We start from the raw sequence: 13214 nt of genomic DNA, 5'->3' as shown, positions 1-13214 counted from the left end.
AAGCTGTTTCCCTTTCCCGTCACTCCTTCATATCTGTTACAGACACCATCCGTGGGAGCTGTGTCCTTCCCCAGCGAGGTGACACAGCACCTGCGGCTCCGTGCAGGGTCAGATTTTCAGTCGCAATAACCTACCACATATCCTGCCTCCAGGCAGTTATACTGTTATCCCCCTTTCCGTAGCCACCTCTATGTCTCTTGTGCATAGTGCGGGGAAAATGCTTGATTTTCTGCATCGCTTTAATTAGAACCGGCCGTGACTGCTGATCCATCCACACTGGGCTAATGGGAGAGAAGGAGTTAACTGATCCTGCGGGTTGAGGGCTGTAATTGGCACTAGGCTTGCCTAAGATGAATGAGCTTTTAAGGACTGCCAACTTCTGAATGGACACAAGGAGGACAGACAACAGCATCGACTTTTAATAACCAGCAACCAGTGGCAGGAGCACATATGGAGGCAGCGTGGTTCAGCTTGAAATAAACCCTGGAGGTGTCAGGGCAGCGGATAAGGACTGTGCTGGCAGCATGAAGGTGGAAAAGATGAAATTCTGGATGCTGGGGAAATAAACAACGCTGCCAGCCTGGATGTGCGTGTAAGCCTCGCTTCCCTGTTCCAGCCTAAGGATCCTAAGACACTGCGCTCGGGTTGACTAACAGATGCTGGCTGGTTTTGGAAAGGCTATCCCAGGCTGTTGCAAAACAGCTGCTGGCTGCACGGCTCCCACCAGGGACACATCTCCAGCCGGGGACTCAGGCTCCTTTGAACCCAGCTGCAGGAGGCCAGGTGAGAAACAGCAGAGAAAACCAGGCGCAGGGTTTAACTCTTAGGGGACTACAGAGAGGCTGCCTGCCCCCGGGACCCCACGAGAGCAGAGACACCCACAGGGTCTGCAGGCAGCGGCCGGGCAGAGACCAAAGGCTGCGCACTCTCGGCGGGCAATGCCAACAGCATCCCAGTGTGGAGGGAGAACACCTCCCCAGGGAACACAGTTTATAAAATACTTCCCACAAGAGAAGATGATTTCCTGGCTGGGAACTGTGCATGGGCTGCACCTTGTCCCCCACTCCTGCCAGATGTGGTGGGGTCACCGACGGGCACCACGCTGCCCTGCCCTTCCACGGCCCCGGCATCACTGCCTCCTCTCCACCGGGTCCTGTGGCACAGAGGAATATAGGGGACTCGCTGTGGCATCGGCCCTGACTCTGAGCAGCTTTTGGAGACCCAAGCAGCAGCGGACACATTTAGAGCGTTGTAAATAATCTTGCAAACAGCTCCACTGAGCAGGGGCAGCGGTGCTTGTATGAAGGAGCAATAGCTAAGTTTAAACATCTGGTTCTGTGAATTCCTGTATTGTAATAAAATAAGTCTTCCCACAGATTTCACGTCATCTTTGTCTGGGCATCACTGAACTGTGAAGGGAGAAACTTTTTTGTGGTTTTTCAGAGGAACAAAGACGATATGCATCTGGTGAGGTGTCCTGGCAGCCTCCTGCGCTCTGAGCCTGCATCTTGCGCTGGCAGCATGGCCCCATGTCCTGGGACGGTAACTGGCTGACCCACAGCGCCCCAAACAGCAGAGCCTGGAGGGAGACCATGGTCTCCAAGGCCCAGGGAATGCGAGATAACCTCGCTGCAGCCCACAGAGACCAAGAACGGCAGCCCCCGAACTGAAAGAGACACGAGGAAAATGCCTGCAATCTGGATCCCACCTTTTTGGCCCCCATTCAAATGAAAGGGCAACAAAGAACATACAACAAACTGGTTAAAAACTCACAGCCTTAATGAAGTCCAGAAAGGACCATTCCCTGTGCCTCATCCAGTCCCCTGCAGACCGCAGCCTCAAGCACCTCCCTGTGCAGGGCTGTGTGCCCTGCAGGCACAGAGCCGTGAGGCTGGCAGCGCAGGACTGACCTTGCCCAGGGGACACAGAGCTCTGTGTACCTCCTCTGCAGGCTTTTGTGCCTTAGCAGCATTACTGATTTCTCACCCAAATGGTCTTCAGGAACAGAGAGCTCACTTTTTGGTTCCAGGGGAGCCAGGAGCATCTGATGACTTTTAGTGGAGGGAGGGATGCGCTGACCTGGGGTGTGATGCTCAGCCTCCTGTTGCCAGTGCTTGCCTTCACACAAGGGCAGACAACTGCTGGGTCTCCCCAGAGCTGCCAGACAGCAGCTGCCTGCAGGCTTTGTGCAGGTGCTTGTCTTTTTTGAAAAGCTTTCCCTGCAAAATATGAATCTGCTGGAACAGGTGGTTCGGCAGAGGGAGCGGGCACAGAAACCTGCTGGGAAATTAACCGTACAAAGCTGAAGCAAGCTGGATTGGATCATGTTTTGCATTAAGCACAGGGCTGTCTTTATTCCCTGGGAGCAGACCCAGATCCGTGCATTCCCAGACTCAGGCAGCAGCTCACGCATCCCCTGGGGTCCTCCCTCCACCCCTGTCTGCAATGTGACCACTCAGGTACCATTTGCCTTTGATTATTGCCTCCGAATGTCATGATGTGAGTGTGCTTGAGCTGCCTAGCAGGCTCTCCAGCCTGCCCAGCATCCTTTGAGGACAAGTGACTCCATCAACAGAATTGTAAAGAAAATCCCCTTCTCCTCAGTTGGCCAATTCTCGGTAACGTGGCCTGTAACACATCACACCCACTTTGTTTATTTGGAGGCAGGCATGTTCAAGAGATCCTGGGCTTATCTTAAGTCTACCACTTATGCAGAGAAGAAAGGCCCGCAAGTCTGTTGAAAGTCAGGGGGACATTTGGCTGCAGCCACCCCTCAGGAATGATAAAAGGCTGATGGGGGAATGCAATGGGAAATGTGATGAACTCGGCTGTAAATGTGTGCGGACATAGTGGGTTCAATGAAATCTGAGCATTTTAAGGAGGGGAATGTGACCCCCACACCCGAGCCGAGCCTCACTGTCCCCAAGGGCTCCCTGCCCCTATTGCCTAGTACACACTCACATGCATCCCCGCTGATCAGAGCAGGGAGACCGCAACCGTAAATCTTCAGGAGCCATTTTTCAGTGGGACTAGATTCCATTTAGTCCACAGACTTACCAGTCTGTTTGGGAAAAGGGATTTCATTCCTCTGCTTCTTCTTGTCAGGATGGATTTACTGATCCCAAACATGTTCCTCACACTTTATTTAGGGCTTAATATGCATCATTTACATTGCCGAGCTGTCACCAGCCTGTCTGAGCTATATAGGCAGGCAGGCAATGCATTTCCCTTGCCCCGTTGCTCTCCCTGCCAGATGTGGAGCTGTGAGGATAAAGCAGTTAGGAGATCCCTTGATAGATACAACTTGCCTTTTGGGGGGTTGCTACTTATTCCCGCCCCGTGCAGGGGCCAGGCAGGCTCAGCACAGATGGACATCTTCCTCCAGCTACATTCCCAGGAACAAGTCACCTGTAACACGCAGTTCTGCAGGAGAGGATTCTATTTTCTCGTTAATGGATGCCAAGCGATGGCTCTTGAGCCCAGCAAAAGCTTGCCTCTGTGTGCATCTTTACAGAAGATTCCCCAATGCTGACAGTGTTCACTAGGTAGCTCACATCTGCATGCAGTTGAAGTATTCCTTCCCGAATTACTAGAGCTACAGAAATTCCGAGTCATTAGAGAGGGTGCTTACAAAAATAAGGGTGACATCTAATATATAATGAAGAAGAGCAGAGGATGGGGCTGGGAGGGACACGAGGCTCTTGGAACCCTCTTACAAGAGCTAAGAAGTGACCAAGGCCAATGGCCTCCCTGCCTTCGCTGGTGGCCCCTCCACCCTTGCTCCCCCAACGAGGGACCTGCTCTCCTGTCCTCCCCAGCGCCGGCTGACGAAGTCAGGGAACACTCCTGGGGCTGTGCTCCCAGACACGGGTGTTTGACACCTGTTTCCGTCTATGAAAAACTGATCATTTTTCTAGGCTGGCCATAACTGGATGACTAATTTTAGCCATCCAGCTCTGCAGCAGGGCTCCTCACCTTTGGGCTGTTTGCAGTCACTTGTGGCAATGCCTTGCTCAGCCAGTGGTGCCACAGCAGCCAGCCACGCCAGCAGCCTGCCCATCCAGCCAGCACCCGGGTCCCAGTGTCATGGCTATATCTGAGACAGGCGCGGAGGAAGCACCCTGCTGCTGGCACAGCTGCCTGCCCCAGGGCTGGCAGGGATTAGACATTTCTGTTGGTTGTTTCCTACGAGAAAAGCTTCCTCCACTTCTCCAGGAGCCATTTCTGTGGCTGAGATCATCCCTGCTCAGGGCTGTCTCTGCCCTGGGATGTCCCTGCTCTGGGATGTCCCTGCTCACGCACCTTCAGCAAGAGCAGCAACATCACCTGCTCCAGGCCACGTTTCCTCCTTCACAGTCCCCCCTGTGCAATTCAGCAGGGTCTGCCTCCCCACCCAGCACAACAAACAGGGAGACATCCCAAACCCCTCCTGCTCCAGAGCCACTTTCCACCTAAAAGGAATCCAAAGTTTATTCCAGGACTCCAGCAACTGAACTGCTGACCTCTGGGAGCCCTGAAAGCAAAAGGAACAGCAGCATTAGCATGATAGATCCCTGATGATAGCGCAGGAGGGGAAACACAGGCAGGATTTACATTCTGTCCCTTACGAATGGTTTGGCTGATATACTAAAAGCCGGATGGAGCATAAAAATGGAATTTATTCAAATTAAATGGTTGCAAATGTCATACTACATTGAGCCAGAAAGTTCTCCTACACGCAATGAACGGAATTTATGCTTCTAGAAAGCATGCAATTTTACCTGCTACTGCCTATGAAGGACATTCTTGTCCTAGACTTCTGATTTCGAAAATAAAGAACAAACAGCACCATCTTGTCAGGGTGCCAGGATCTAGCCAGAAAGATTTCAGAAAGGCAACATATACTTTTTCAATTAATTGAATGAACACTGTTTCTTTCCAGGTGAATAGCAAAATTACCTGCAGATGTGACTTTAACAGCAGTTGTTAACATTTAACATTTGCCCTGCAGCTCAGAATCACTAACTCATGAAACAAAAGGAAAATCAGGATGGTGACTAGTGGGTGCTGACATTGGCATGCCTCAAAAGGAACAGACTAAAATGGGGAGGATCTCCCCTCCGAGAGGTGGGCCCCTTTGAGGCTTTTTGAGTGAGGACCCCAAATCAGAGACCCCATAGTCTTGGGGACCCGGGAGGAGGTAACACGTCACAGACTGCTCTCTGTCTGTGGGCAGAGGCAGGAATCATCTTACCCTGCTCTTCTTTAGTCAAGGTCCTCTCCAGCCACGGCAGATGCTCTGCAGGAGCCAGCTCTCATTCCTGGGGATTTGCAGAGCAGAGAGCATTGCTCAGCACCCCGGGGCTGAGCAGCCCTGCTGGGGCTAGGGCTCCATCCAGTACCTGCTTCTTTTAAGCACATGACTGGTCTGACTCAAGATAACTGGATTATCTTTCTGCCTGCTGTTAAATATATATTAAAGTTAAGCATGTTTGGCCTGGGTCGCGGCACTCAGCACCTTGCAGGTCTGCACTCGCCGTGGGAGGCACGGGCTGGGGCTTTCAGTGGACACTCGGGCACTCGGCAGCTATCATCACACGTTCCTGTACATGCGGAGCCTGTTTAAAACAATGGCTTGTAAATGCAAAGCTCCATCTCCAGTTACTGCTCCTCTGCATCAGCCAGTCCCCTGCTCTACGTGAGATATGTTTCAAATGATAGCATTTGTCTTTAATAAATGGTCACTCCATAAACTGCCTCCTATGGGAAACCTGGGGTTTATAAGTAAAACCTGATGTTTCCATTTCATTATAATGCATTCGCTCTAAGATGAATACCAACTCATCCTCTGTTTAATATCAGCCTAAGGTGTGCAGTGGGTTTGTATTACTATTTATGAAATTCATATAGCTGGGCTTAATCTGTTTCAGATCCCACAGCTGTCTCTGTATCTGTATCAGCTTGACCTGAAACAGGGATGTTCTCCTTTTGCTGGAGTCACTGGCATCACCAACATTCAGAGGAGATACGGAGCAAAGCTCCTTCCATGGCCACAGAAAGTCTGACCATAGATTTGAGGTTCTTTAGCCAAATGTATGCCTCAGAATACCTTTTGGGATGCTTTATTTTTAAGGCAAAATCTGTCTGTTCTTGTCCATACTCTAAAAAGGAATCTGAGATGCACAAATAGTTTTCAGGCGACATGTCAAAAGTAGCACTGCATGCCACATTCATGCATGTGCTGTAAACCTGATGAACAGACCATCACATTGCAGGCTGCAATATTCAGGGTCTCCATGCTTTCTTATATGCCACTCATACACCTCTAGCCTTAAACACACCATTTTGTATGCGTGCAGCATGGATCTTGACATACTTCAGCAGAAAAATGTTTCATAGGTAAATGACAATTTCTCAATCATTCAGTAGACATCTATCTATAGCATCACTTTAAAATATTGCTCATCAAGTACAAAACTCATCCAGAGGATAATAAAGCAGTACAGGTAGCGAGCGTATCTGCATTTGGCTTAAACAAAGGTAAAACATGCACTGAGCGATCCCTTGAATCCAAGCCTTATGTTTCACGCCATCAGTCATGTTCCAGTGCTGCATCACTCAGATACTTCTAACAAAAGTGATGAGATAATCTCTCTCCCATGAGAACTGCTCTGCTAGTATCTCCTGTGGCTTGAAAGGGGAAGCAGAGCGCTGCCTCATCTCCTGCTAATCTTTGCAGAAATCTCTTCTGACTCACTCTCACTAGGGACTGAAGATCCCTCAAATAACCTCAGAAGTTTAGAAATCAGGTTCAGGGAGGCACCATTGATTCATGTCACTGCTGGAGAAAGAAGAGAAGGTATTATGTGAAGTAGTATAGAGTTATAAACAAATGGATGAGAAGAAATACGTGTTTTAGCTGGATTGCTCTGCTTCCCCCTCTTCCAGGGCTACTAAACAAATACAACCACAGCAGAGTAAATGAATGAAACCACAGAGCAATTTCTTGAACTCTCCAGCTTTGAAGATGTCCTATCTGGGAAAGTCCAGAAAGGACAAGCTCCACCAAACCACCACCTGCGAGCACGGGACAGGTCTGCTGCTGGCGAGCACAGAGGCAGGAAGGCGGCTGCTCAGCATCACCTCAGCCAGGGAAAGCTGTCTGCAGGGACCCCTTCAGCAGGCTTACTCACAGGACTGGCTTCTTTCACAAATCCCTGGTCAGAACCTGTAGTTTAGTTCATAGCAAATGCCCTTTGGGGATGGGGAAAAAAAAAAAAAGAGAGAGAGAGAGACTGACCCATTTGAGTTCCATCTGTTGGAGTTTATAACTGTTCTCCTTATAATTGCCAACAGACAATGTGAATTGCAATTAGCTAATTGCTTGCTAACTTTCCGTTCTAATAATAGTCATGTTCCAGAGTTATACAAGCTTGGAGGCTGCTGCTGTTCCCTTGCAACTGGCAATAATAAATAATACCGTATTCCCTCAGCATTGCCCTTTCTTCCAAGTTTCATCCCCATGCAAATTGCTCCAGCATGTACTAATCCCTGACGGGATGGCAGAGGCATCAACAGCATTTATTTGTAGTTCATTGCACTGGGAGTGTTCAACACTTGCACGATGATGTGACTCCCGTGTGCCACTTGTCCCTTCTGCATGGCCAGCACGGCAGGTCTGGGAGGTGCCTCTTGATGGGGCTGGGCAGCAGGACCAAGTGCTCTGCATCCCTGGCCATCCAGCCCTCCTGTCAATACAAGTTTTGTTTCAGGTTTTTTGGAGTTTTGGGGTTTTGTTTGTTTTTTTGCTTTCCCTTTGCAGGATCAGATGTGGCCCTAGCCCCTGTAGTGACATGTTTTATTACCAGTAGCTTCAATAATGTCAGCACAGAACTAAACTGGAGCTTTAGAGAACACACACTCTCCAGCAACAGAACAAGCTGTACAGTGTCACTGCTGCAGCGATAAGGGGGAGTGGACCCCGGCAGGGCTCCTACTGGGGACAGCCTACTGCACAGGCTGGGTGCAGAACCCCAGCGTTCCCAGGGCAAGGGGTGGGGGGAGCTCCCTTCCACATGGGTGAACTTTTCTGCACCCCTCTCCAGGGTTTCTAATCTCCAGCTTGTTACTGCTGTGCAGATGCAGCTAATTGAGAAGCAAAGCAACAGCCCGATCCAGCGAAGTCAAGGCCAATGAAATGAGCAACAGCATTCCCTGGCGCGCGAGGAACTACTGAACACAGACCTGCCAGCAAGCGGACGTCTCCAGAGCTTACAGCCTAATCTTATTAAACTCAACCAAAAAGCCTTTTAGAGTTGGGGGAGTCGTGTCCAGCAAAAGCTGGTCTGGATTATTCCCCTGGTGCCTCTAGGGTTTTTCCACATCGCTGGCTCCCCATCGCCTCGGGCAGGGGGATGTCAGACCCCCAGCTGCCAGGCACGATGCAGCACAGGAACAGGAGCGTCTGCCCAAACCCTGCTGCTTCGGGGGGCTCAGCCCACCTGAAGTCCTGACTCCCGCAGACTTGACTAACACAAATGGCAGCAGGGGCTCGTTTTCAGGTTCCTCATTAGCAGAACTGTTCCGGTCCTGCCCCGGTGCCCTCCCAGTCCCCTGCTCCAGACAGATCAGACGCAGGCTCCCTGGCTCCAGAAAGGCTTCAGATTGCTTTTCCTTTGTGCACAATTATCTGGACTTTTCCATCTGTTATTTCTCCCCTCTCCTGCTCCTGAGATCTGACTCACAGGTAGATTTATTAAGTTTAAAAGCACTCCTTGTGCAAGCCACACTCCATAGCCCCATCTTCCCACTTGCACAACCTCTCTCACCCTCTTTCCTGGGGTTTGGGCAGAGAGGTACCAAAACCGTACCATGAAGCACAGTTCTCCTCAGCAAAGCCACACCAGGTGAGCTCTCCATCACTTTGCACAACAACATGGAGATTTCTTGAGGGAGGAAAGCTCTGTGTAGAGAACTGGCTTGCACAACTCAGGACCCCGCTTTCAACATTTTCCCCTGTCTCGAGCTTGGCATCAGCAGGTATTTCTAGCCATTTTCAGGTTCTTGCTCTCCTGTGCACCGTATGCCTGGGTACATCCTGGGTACACACACCACACTGTCAGACACTTTTCTCAATGAAACTCTTGTATTCCTATTTCCCGCCCTCTCATAATGGCTGCTAAGCAGAGGTTGATTTGAAATGCCCAGGAATGAGTGAAAATTTCAAGGTTCCTTGAGCATGAAACAGCATAGAAAAGCCAACTACAACTCACTGCAAAAAATCATCATAGATGGCAAATTAGGCCTGGTTTTTGAATAGCAGGGATAATCTATTATTGCATCAGACTGGAGGGAATGTCAGATGCATTGATCTAGCAACCATCTTTAAGTGCAGCCTGTGTAAATCAATGAGACCTTAACAATTCCTGATGGGCAAGCCCCTGATTTTCTATTTTGCTTTCAAGATCAGCTCTGTTTAGGCTTCTCAGTCATTTCAGTTCCTCCATGAGGAGGAGGAGGAGATGGTGGGACCCACTTTTGAGGGTAACATGTAAAGAAAGGAAATGAATGATGCTATTTTATTCCTCAGACATCCAAAGCGAAAAAGTTGTAGGATTTATTCCAGAATCACGATTCTTCTTGCATTACAATGGAGCCACCCATTTGTTTCCAAAACACGGATGCAACGTTCTCTGCCAGTGAAAGCGAGAAATAAGACTGCTGTCCTCTTCCCAAGGCTCAGGTGCACAAGTCAGGAGCAGGATCTTCTTGCTCAAACGAAGTAGTGGGACACAACAAGCTGGAGGAATTCAGCCAAAGGAACAGCTTTGCTTACTTCTGCTTTGGCTTCCTCTGCCAATGTTTTTTCTCAGCACTGGTTGATGGGTTTCAGACTGAGGGAACATTAGGAAATGAAAGGGAGAAGGCTGTGACACACCACACGCGGTGCCAAGGAATGGCAGTGACGCACGGCAGCTGGCGGGGACCCCGGCGCGCACCTTGCCAGCGCTGCTGCGCGGAGCCACCCTCCACGGGACCCGGCTGTCCTCACCCCGGCTGTCCCAGCACGCCCACAGCCGCCCTCGGTCACTGCCTCCCAGCACCGGCTGCTGCTTCTCTGCTCACATCAGAAGCTGAGGACGATCACCTGCTACTCCACACCTCCCACAGAGGTGACAGTGGCCGGGGCCATGTCAAGAGGACAGGCAGCAGGGTCTGCGGCATCTCCAGAAACCTCCCCCGTAAGGGCGGGAAAGGGACATGGCAGGAAAGCTGTCTGGACCTGGCAGCTGCACAGCACAGTTTGTTCCCCGGGCCGACGGCACGTTGCAGAGAACAGCATCGTTTTGAAGCGCAGTGGCAGGCCAGGTCACGCAGAGTCATGGGAGGGTGAGGCGTTCCCGAACCCCACTGCCATCTCTGGGAGAGCATCCCTTCTGCCCTGCCGTATGAGTTACTCCCAGCAGTCACTGCCAGGTGCTCTTGGAAATGAGGCCATGAGCTTTGACCAGCTTGAATTCATCTCCTAACCTCAGGAGAAAAGAGAAAAGGTCCTAATATGCTTAGTACAGAGCTGAATCTGGTCTCTGGCTGACAAGTGGCTATGGACCATACACAAAAATGCTCTAAGGCTGACTGCACCAAATGTTTCTTCTCCACCTAACACAGTTGTTTGGGATTCAGTTAGAAACAAAACTGCATCTTGTACTTTTTAATAAAGCTCTTGGCGAACAGTTCAAACACTGGAGGGGGAGCAGGAGAGAGAGGTTGAATTTATGGCAGCGGGAGGAGATCATTTGCTTTCTTAGGAATTGGAAAAGATTAATAGTATGCAAAGGCTCTTGGATTCATTCCTGACATAGCAGAATGGTTAGGAGACTTACCGGCTTGATATTCTTCATTCTGCCTTCCCCAGGTGGCCTAGAGACTGTCTGGACAGTGGAGAAAAAGGAACAGGGAACCATCCCATATCAGCCCCCAGTGAGGAAGGCAGCTGTGGTACGCTGGAGCACCAAACCTCACAGAGGTTTGCTTTGCTGTGAAATTAAATAGCTACTTAATATTTCTGTAAGTGCTGCTTATGTGGGAAGGCAATGGCGACTGTGGAGCTGGTAGGGGCACAGGGCAACAAAGCAGGTTCTTCCTACTGGCACATATCCATTCCTGTACCCCAGGCCACTGATGGCACAAAACGGCTCCATAACAAGAATCTGAACTTATGGAAGGTCTCTCTCCTACCGCCGGCATTTTGCAATCAACATGTAACATGCTAGGTGAATCCCGAAGCAAGGAAAAATGGAAGGAAAAAGACAGGAATTTCCCAAGTCCCACTGAACAGCCCAAAGCTTCTTTGCAATAGCCAAAAACCACTGCAAGCCTCACTGCACACGGAGTGCAGTGGGGAAGGATGAAAAGCCACTGGATGCACATGGGGAACCACAGGACGTGACTTCAAGACAAGCCAGAGGCTGTGTTGGAGAGGCAGTCTCCAGGATCATAAACTGGCTCAGGCGTTGCTTCCAATCTTACAAATCTCATCATCCCACTGGACTTTGGGATGACAGACAGCCCCTTTCCCCAGAGGCCCATGCCGAACGCAGCCTTTATGCACAAACCATGAGGCTGCATGCAGCTTGACATACTCAACCACCAAGAAAGGACGCACAGGTCACCTGGAGAGCACGAGCAAAAGAAGCCACTGACCATGTCCCTTGCCTGAACTAACAGTCACCTCCCCAAAACCAAAGTTATGCTGGAAACTAGATGAGACGATGGGCAGAGAAACTTGCTTTCCATTGTTGGGTCACCGTCAGAGGAACATCGGACAGATCTCCTAATTTCTCCATGATGCTTTAGCTGGGAAATTGCAAGCCAACACCCCTGCCACTTGGCTGGGTACAAGTGCAGTACTATTTTCAAGACGTCTTAGACAGCCATGGAGCACAGTCAGCTATGGAAAATAAAACTCCTGTGCTATTTATGAGTATCTGTTGTGCTCCAATTTGGGGGTAGAAGTCTGCAGTGGTGCTTAAAACATTGCATTTTGAGGCAGCAACAACTTCTCAGAAGGCCATGATCAGTCTTATTTTTCAAATAATATTAGGAAATATAATGTTTGCTCCATCTGAGAATAAATGAGGAACTTGAGCAAAACTGCTAAACATAAAAGTTCCTGGACATCTGGAAAGGATTAGTCAGGAAGGTGCTTGGGACAAGGAGTTCAGGCAAGTTCAAGAGACACCTACTGTAGATTTGTTTCCACAGAAGGAGGGAGGAGGAGTGAAAGGGTTGAGGGGAAAAGCAGGAAGGGAGGATTGAAACAAAATCTATGCAGGACTGGCAGATAAGGCGAGTGATGAAAACAGCCTCCATTCTGCGGAAGCGCGAAGTGCAGAACAGGAGGCCCTAGAGGGTCTGCTGCAATAGAAGGGGCTGGGTGTAGCAACAAGGGATAAAACACAGTGGCAAAGAGCTGGCCAAGTAACTGCTTGTGCCCATCTTTGCAAGGGCAGACAACAGACCCTGCACTGAGCACAACTGCACTGCAGGAAAGCACATCCCTGCCTCTCAGCCAGATGTGTCCCCACTCAACACACATCTATAGGATTAGCAGAGTTTGCCCCCCTTGGAGCTCACCAACAACTCAACAGGGCAAATGCTGTGATGAAGTCAAGAGCACTAGAGAAACACTAAAGTGTAGGCAGCCAAGCGCTAGGAACAGAGCTACACATCCAATTAATGTAGATGGGAGAATGTTTGTTTTATTTCCGAGCAGATAAGCACTCATGCAGCCTCTTGAGCCCTGCAAAGTCACAAAGGAGTTCTGCTTCAGGCCAAGATGAAAGTCTCAAAGAATAAGCACGAAAACCCCAGGGGCTTGTGAAATCCATGCTTGGTTTATTAAATGACTCACGAAGCTTTTTATCACATATTTCTGCCTCCAACTCACTTTACACTTAAATTCAGGTGCCAAATCCTTTGTCTTTTTCCTACCTATGGACCCTTGTAGTAAATTCAATTTTGAAATCTGTTTGAAATCCATGAGCTTATGCTGAAGCAAAGCTTTTGGGTTTCGTTTAAAAGTCTGGAGTTACCCACAGCGGGTCCTCATTTCTGAAGCAGAACTCTGCAGAGACACCACTGCACCAGAAGCTAACTTTCACCCTACATGAGAAAAACAAACTAACCAGATAGAAGTCAGATGCTCGCTATAAATGTTCATGGGTATTCAAATT

The sequence above is a fragment of the Aquila chrysaetos genome, chromosome 16 (assembly GCF_900496995.4).
Source record: "Aquila chrysaetos chrysaetos chromosome 16, bAquChr1.4, whole genome shotgun sequence".
Classification (NCBI taxonomy): domain Eukaryota; kingdom Metazoa; phylum Chordata; class Aves; order Accipitriformes; family Accipitridae; genus Aquila; species Aquila chrysaetos.
This window is presented reverse-complemented; position numbering follows the sequence as displayed.